This window comes from Lepisosteus oculatus, chromosome 8 (genome assembly GCF_040954835.1).
Source record: "Lepisosteus oculatus isolate fLepOcu1 chromosome 8, fLepOcu1.hap2, whole genome shotgun sequence".
Taxonomy (NCBI): Eukaryota; Metazoa; Chordata; class Actinopteri; order Semionotiformes; family Lepisosteidae; genus Lepisosteus; species Lepisosteus oculatus.
Window position 1 is genome coordinate 43,698,032 of NC_090703.1, and position 7,821 is coordinate 43,705,852.

Below are 7,821 nucleotides of genomic sequence, written 5' to 3' on the forward strand. Positions count from 1 at the left end.
TAAGATTTGCTTAGAAGTTTCAGTCATCAAGCAGGGGACCCTATGGCTGCCTCAGAGAGCATGTGCTTCAGTTTCATCCGATTAATTTTTGGAAACGCCAAACCTTCCTACTGGTAATGGTAGATGTAACCAGCAGCCTTTTCCTCAAGCTATAGAGATCACTTTATTAGCCATGTACAATTTCTTGCATTAGGAATTCGTCTTTTCACATACCCCAGCTTGATCTCCATGAGACACACAGACAGGGAGTGAAGCTTGGAGTCAGAGCGCAGGGTCAGCCATTGTACAGCGCCCCTGGAGCAGGTAGGGTTAAGGGCCTTGCTCAAGGGCCCAACGGAGTAGGATTCCTCTGCTGGCCTGGGGATTTGAACCGGCAACCGTCCAGCCACTGTGCCACCACTCCATCCTATGGGCACAAAGCGGAACTGTTTTAAAAATGTATTTTTTACAGTATAAATCTACCCACGTCTTTGGCAATTGGAAAGAAACTTAAACAGCTATAGAAATCCCATTCAAACACAAGAACATGCAGACATTATGCCAGAATATATTTGTGGCAAGTGAGCAGTAATTAGGGTAGTAATTTAATCAATCCTGTCACTAGAGTTCAATTGTGGTCATTTATATTGGGTTATTTAGATTAAGTTTCTTTTGTTTCAGAAATCTTAAAATAAAGTCTCAGTGCAGTGTGTTTAGATCTCATGAACCACCTGCAGGGAGCTAGGCCTGTCACATTATTGTATAAAGTCTTTCTTGAGGTCAGAAATGTTGACATGAGGGTGCATACCTAAAAAGGCTTATATGGTATTTCTTTTCTTGTTTCAATGAGGTCGCGCTTCAAGAGGGTTCTCGTTCATCTTTCATTTCGCCGAGGCATAATTAAACTATTTGTTGATGTATTTCCAAATGTCAATGTTCTACTTCTATCAGTGGATTAGAAAATCGTGTTTGATTAGAAAGATCATATTTGGAAAAACGTGTTTCAAGGGTGTTTGTAGAGTGGTCCCAATGCAAATAAATATCAATGTCATCATATTATTCAAACAGCATCTGCTTATTATCATATTACAAGAGTCATGATGAAAGCCTGTCTCAGGTAATGCAAATGTGGTGCCAAACGTAAGCCCTATGAACATCAATGTGATGAGCTAGGATGACAGGTCTCATCTAGGGCTGGTTGTCAAGAATATTCAAGAGAAATAGGACAAGCTCTCACAAAATAATACTGTATGCAGCTTGCCTAAACAGTGGCAACATGCACAGCTAGTGATTTTCACAGTAGACACCCTGTGGATGAGTCATATTGATTAGTATAATGAATTTATCCATGTCATTTCTATTCAATAAATAGTGCATCTGCTACAGAGCTGTTTTCCCAATAACCATGAATTTGATGCAGTTAAAAGTTTTTATATGCTTCATATAGTTTTTGAGGTTAACTTGTCTTTAAAAAGAATACAGAATACCTGCAGCTTTCCAAACATCTAATAAATGCAGCCTTTAATCACTAAATCAATTAAAGTTTTAAAATTATTATCCTACATTACATATAGAGATACATATACTGATATATCACTGTTAGTGTATATTATGTATTTCTGAATTCATAACTGCTTTGGTTTTGATAGGAGTGGTGTAGTACATTGAGTTAATAATTAACCAAAGATGCAAACATTCTATTCATAGCAGCTGGTTAGTGTCTGCAGGAAAGCCTGCTAAATCAATTTGAATTATCTACTGCGCACATAAAAAGGTACCAGACTCCATAAATTCTTTAGTAAATATATCTTATAGCTTTTGAATATCACTATAAATTGGATTAGATAAATCCTCCAAACAAAGCTGACTGTCCTGTCATTGTATCACTTCAACAAAATAGGCCACATGAGTAAACGTTTGTTGCTGGTTTTAAAAGACGTTTACACTTTATGCTATTTCCTGTAGCATGGGAAAATATAAACTTAGTTCTAGACTATAAAGTGATCTAGAGCTCAATGAAATTAATATTATGTAATGAATCTGCAATTATAATATTTGTATGAGAATATTAACACAAATCATTCCAACCTTCAGTTAATTTATGGTTACTGGACTAAGTAATCTTAAATTATTTGCCTTTTTTGAGAATAAATGTTGTACCACAAGTAGCCCTGAACTGGGGACTGAACTAAACATGACAGTTTTATTTTAAGGTTTTGATTAAAAAAAAAGATTTAAAGTTGGATATATAGATGGATGACCTGTCGGCTCATTTTACAGATTGTGATTAGTGCCTGCAGTAGGATTAAGCATGTTACTCCCATTCTGTGGGCTCCAAACAGACACAGACCTGGTTTTGAAGTTGGTGTTGAATCAGTAATAAACACTTAACTGCCTTATCTTACAACTACTACTGTTCCAAAATGTCTTAGCCCATATGTTTCCATTTGTTGAACACCTGTGACTAGTTCATTTAAGATCAAGATGATATATCAGCTTTTGCTGTAAAACAATGACATATTGTAATTCCATTGTAAATCAGTTTTTTTTCAAAGTACAAAGTAAAGCATTATTTGGTAATGAGTTGTATTTATATGAAGAATGAAAGTGATTTAAAAATATATTTTTTATTTTGTTGTTTAATTAATTTACAGTTCAGTAATTCAAGTGTTTTCTGTTAACTCGGATTATTAACTGCAGTCCTAATCTGGGATTTCAAACACTACATCTGTTTAAAGCAGGGGTCATGCAGAGTTCTGGCAGAACTAGTATGATTGACCATGTTTTACTGTATATATACTTCTAAAACAGTCAATTTGAAAAAACAAATCTACTACAACAGCTAATCAGGTCAGTGTGTGACAAAGAAAAAGTCTACATTATTTGAAAAAACTCAGCACCAGTTTATACACCGTCAACATTAGAAATTATTTAACTGAATCAAAAGCTTATTGTTTATTTGAGCATATTTAAGGTTTTTACCATTGATTCAAAAGAGCTTGTGACATCAGAAAAGTTATTTAACTCCAGGACAATAAAAGTAAAAGCTGAAGTAAACAATGTTGATTGTTAGTTGCTGAATTGTAGCTCAGATTAAAAACAAAAAAAAAAACAATTTGAAGAAGAGTAATAATTCTGAAGAAGTTTTAATAAAGCTTCACATAACTAAATAAGAATACTGATAAGTAATTAACTGTATTGTGTATAAATATTAGAATATTAGTACCCCAAGCACCTTCATAAGTAAACTGAATATTTCTGGTTTATATTGATTTTTCTTAGTAACTGTCTTCACTGATTATTTCACCTCTGTTGGTTTAATAGCACACTTCTACCCAAACATCAAATCCAAACTTAGAAGGGTGGATCTAGCAAAAGGCAATATTATTTCTAACATTCTACAGTAGAAAATCATTACAGATTTTCTTCTACAGTTCCATATGCAGGGAAATTCATGCTTTAATGAAATATCCTCTACTTAAAAAGCACTTGAATTCATTTCATGCTACTTGTAAAATATTTGCATTTTCTCTCAGCAGTAATTTTGTAAATATAACATCTCATTCCACAATAATGTAACCTTTACTTGAGAAGTATGGGGCGTTTCTCGAAAAGAGTAGGGGTGTAACCCCGGCGTCCTGGCTAAATTTCCCCTTGGCCCTTACCCATCATGGCCCCCAAAAAATCCCCATCTATGAATTGGCTTCATTACTCTCTGCTCTCCTCCCCACTAATAGCTGATGTGTGGTGAGCGTTCCGGCGCACTATGGCTGCAGTCACATGATCCAGGTGGATGCTGCACATTGGTGGTGGTGGAGGGGAGTCCCCATTACCTGTAAAGCACTTTGAGTGGAGTGTCCAGAAAAGCGCTATATAAGTGTAAGCAATTATTATTATTATTATTATTATTATAGAAGTATTGAGATGCCAAGGTTTTACATTCTTCTCTTCAAAACATTTGAAAATATATTCAACCCTGTTATAATCTATCTGACAGCAAATATTTTGAAACAAAATATTTAGATAAAGTGCAAGTGCAACTATTTGAATTATGCAAACAAATAAACAGCTACTACATTAACCGTTAAAAATCTTTCTCCTCATTGGTTTGCTCAAAGGTGGGGAGCTGAGTAGTCACTGAGTGCCAGAATCCTGGAGTACAACAATTTACAGGTTTATTTGTTAATTAAAGAATAAAAAAGAGAGTGCTTTTCTCTTATTCACAAAATTAGGTGCAAGAAAGTAATTCATAGCTGAGTTGTAATGAAAAGCAAATGATGCTCAGTCTCTCAAGCACAGAAGTTGCCAATCCCAGCTTTAAACATTTTGTTCACAGAATAGCCACAGTGTTTCCTCAGTTGTCAAATATTATTAGTTAAGCTGGTGAGATTATTGCACTGACAATACTGCAATTGAATAATTAATTGATTAAGTAGAAAGGATGTGGTTTCAGTCTGCAAAAGGCATGGGCATCTGTGAAGGGTGTTTCCTGCCTTGTGCCTGATTCTTGCTGGTTTAGTCTTTAGGCTCCCCTGTAACCCTGAAATAGATTAAGCAGTTAGAAAATGGATGAATGGATCTGGTTTAAGAATCCCTAGATTCTTCAATAAGCTTTTAAACAGGAGTCCTCAACTCCAATTATGGAGAGCTCTATCCCTGCAGATTTTGCTGTTCCAGTGAAGTCAACAATATTTTAATTCAATAGTTTAGGACAATTTGAGCTAAGTATTAGTTCATCTGGGTCTTCAACTGTTTATGATTGAAAGAGAGCGAAAAAAACCTGCATGGACTGTGTTCTTTGAAGTCTAAACACGTTCCCTTGGGCCCAAAGGTTTCCAACTCCAGTCCTCAAGATCCAGAATCTGGTATGTTTCAATCATTTCTAAGGACATGTAATGATTGTTAGAGTTAAGTTAGTTTAAGTGTTAGTTTGTCAAATGCAGATGATTTAGTGTCCACCTGAAGCACAAATCTGAACATACTTCAGTCATCAAAGACCAGATTTCTGTTAAATGACTTAATGAATTAATAACTTTTCAAGGGATCTAAATTCAATTAATAGTTAAGATCCAACTAAATTGAGACAAAAACACATTAGGATAGCTTTTCTTCCAATTAATTAAAAAAAGTCAGTGACCAGAGTCGGGAGGGGCAGTTAATTTGGGAACTGCTATGGAGGTGAAATTGTTTGCAGGTGAAAAGGTTTTTTTCTTTATAATGCTTCTGTTTGTTGACTGAAGGATACATAAAATAGGGGCAATCATGGGTTATCACATGAGTTATCTGTTTGTCTGGGGAAATATTTAACATGAAAACTGATAAGATTTACAGCTGGTAGACCTTTCACTTCTTGCAGTAATGCTACATTTATGTTTGGATATGGTTTGAATAGGAATCTGATGAGTCCACAATTAATATGAAAAAATCCAGGATTTCATTTCCATAGTAAACTAAACCCACTGAAAATGGGACATATGAGTAATACTGCTTTTCTTCTCATTTACTTCCAGCTCATTGCCTCATTACATCTGCTGCAAATGTCCCATATTAACAGGAAGCATTGGTAAGCTCTGTTAACATTGTTTTTTTTTTATCTTAGCTGATTGTTGAAGTAGTCTTATGAAAACCAGTCATTTTGTGATACTGTTTATTAAGCAACAACTGTTTAAAATCAAAATAGATTAATGTGGCTTTGGGTTTAAGTAACAGTATTCCCTTAAGAATGAATGTTTCTAAACATCAAGAGTGGTGGATATTTAGAAATAACACTGCTAGTAATTTGAAAACATTTGTTTCTGATATACAGTACATAATATTGTGAATGTCCTTAAATGCCCTAACACCTTAAAAGTACTCTAATTAATTTTCTTAAGTTGAAAGAATATGTATGAATAACAGACATGTAGTCAAACCTTTAGTGAAATTAAAATATGTATTTACAGCTCCAAAGTCAACAAACTAACATTGGAGAGAAAAGCTGCCATTTTCCATGGAAGAATAGTACTGTATGTGTGCAGGGGTGCAGGGCATAACTGTAAATGAGACATAAGTGGTTTAATTTTTTTTTTTTTAGATTTACAACAATAATGAACATCTTTATAAGAAACAAAGAATGTAATTTGATGGAAAGAAGGCAGGTGTTGAAATGCAGTACAACCCATCAATAGGAGAAAATGATATGAATTCAGAACATTTTTATCAAACTCTTCTATATGATCAAGGATAGAGGGTGCAAATGTGTTGCTATTTCGAGTTGTGGAATGGAAGCTTTTCATGCTGGATAAAACATTTAAAAATAAAAAAAACGAGTTTGAGTGCATTCTTCTGCTCTGCTGCTTATTGTCAACTTTTCTAAGTATTTATGTAAAGAAATGATTTAAAAGTTCATTTCTGTCTTCCAAGGATAAATTCCTAGTTACTTGTTTACCTTTGGTCAGATCTAAAGGAATAGGGTCTATTGTGCTTTAGATGGATGTGTTGTTTATGCAAATACTTGTGCTGTTTATTATTACTGTATTCACAAGTACTGGAAATGTAAGCATAATTTAAACATGTTACAAATCTCAGGTAATCTTAGTATTGCATATGAGCTAAATGTCTGTATTGAATCAAACTAAATCTCCCCATTTTTTTTAAAGCAACATGGATCAGAGGAAACAAGGAAAATTGTTTCCATCTGTTTAGAACTGAAAATAAGACACTTTTCACCAAGGTTTCTGTGTATTTTGGACAAACTGCCCATCTGTTGTTCAAACTCAAATCCTATAATCCTTTAAGGATCGCATCAAATTTGGCTCAGTCTCCTACTCTGTGACCAATGTAGTCTAAAAAAAGATGGCAAATCAGAGGAGTACTTTTGTGTGTTCAGTTAAAGCAAGCAAATATGAATATGTCTTCTTGGAGACGATCATCATCTTTTATGTTCTTTGTCATAAGCATAAGAAAACACTAGCTCCAAAATTAGAATACGTCCTAATGAATTTTCCTTAAATTGTCAATTTATAATGTCATGTTTAAGTCATTTTAATTAAGTCATTCAAATATTAAACTTTTTAGCATGTCAATCTTCAAGTATTGTACTGTTTGTTCAAGCTAATTTATCTTCCTCCTTTTTTAAATGGGTTTCCATCCATCTTTCCTTTGCCTTAAACTGCCACAGACATATCATTGATTTGTAATTCCCGTCTGACTTAACATCTTACTGTATATTGGTTAAAAATGAAGCATAAAGGGCCACAAATTTAGTTTTCAAAATCTCAGACGACAATTGTAAAGGCACCAGGGCCTTGTACATCAAACTTTTCATGTACTTGCTCTAAAAAAAGCTTTTAATGTCTTGTTTATGTTTAAAGTTCTAAAGCTTTAGACTTTATGTTGAAGCAGAAGGCTTTTTTAGTATTTAATTTTTATTTAAAAATATAGTAGTAAATCCAGCAGTATTCTGATGTAGTACAGTGTAGAGAAAGCTGAACAAAAAACAATTACTTATTCTTGTAAAGTAAGAACCTTATAAAGTGTTGATTAATCTACTGTATTTCCTAGTTTAGACTGTCAGAAAGAATATCACAATTTGATAGACCACTATAAAGTTTTACTTTTATAAACCTGATATCATAATTTCCTCTTTCTTTACTAAGAATCTTGATAATATGTCATACCTCCAGCCTAGAATTCTCTTCTTAATCAGTAAGCTTGCATAACTGTTGTTCTTTAATTTCAATTTTGTCAGATGTAAGAAAGCCAGAAAACCCTAAAACCACTAATCCCAAAATGGAAATATTTGGAAGCAATATTTTATAATAGTTATCATACTTTTTAAGAATCTCAGATTAATGCTTGTTG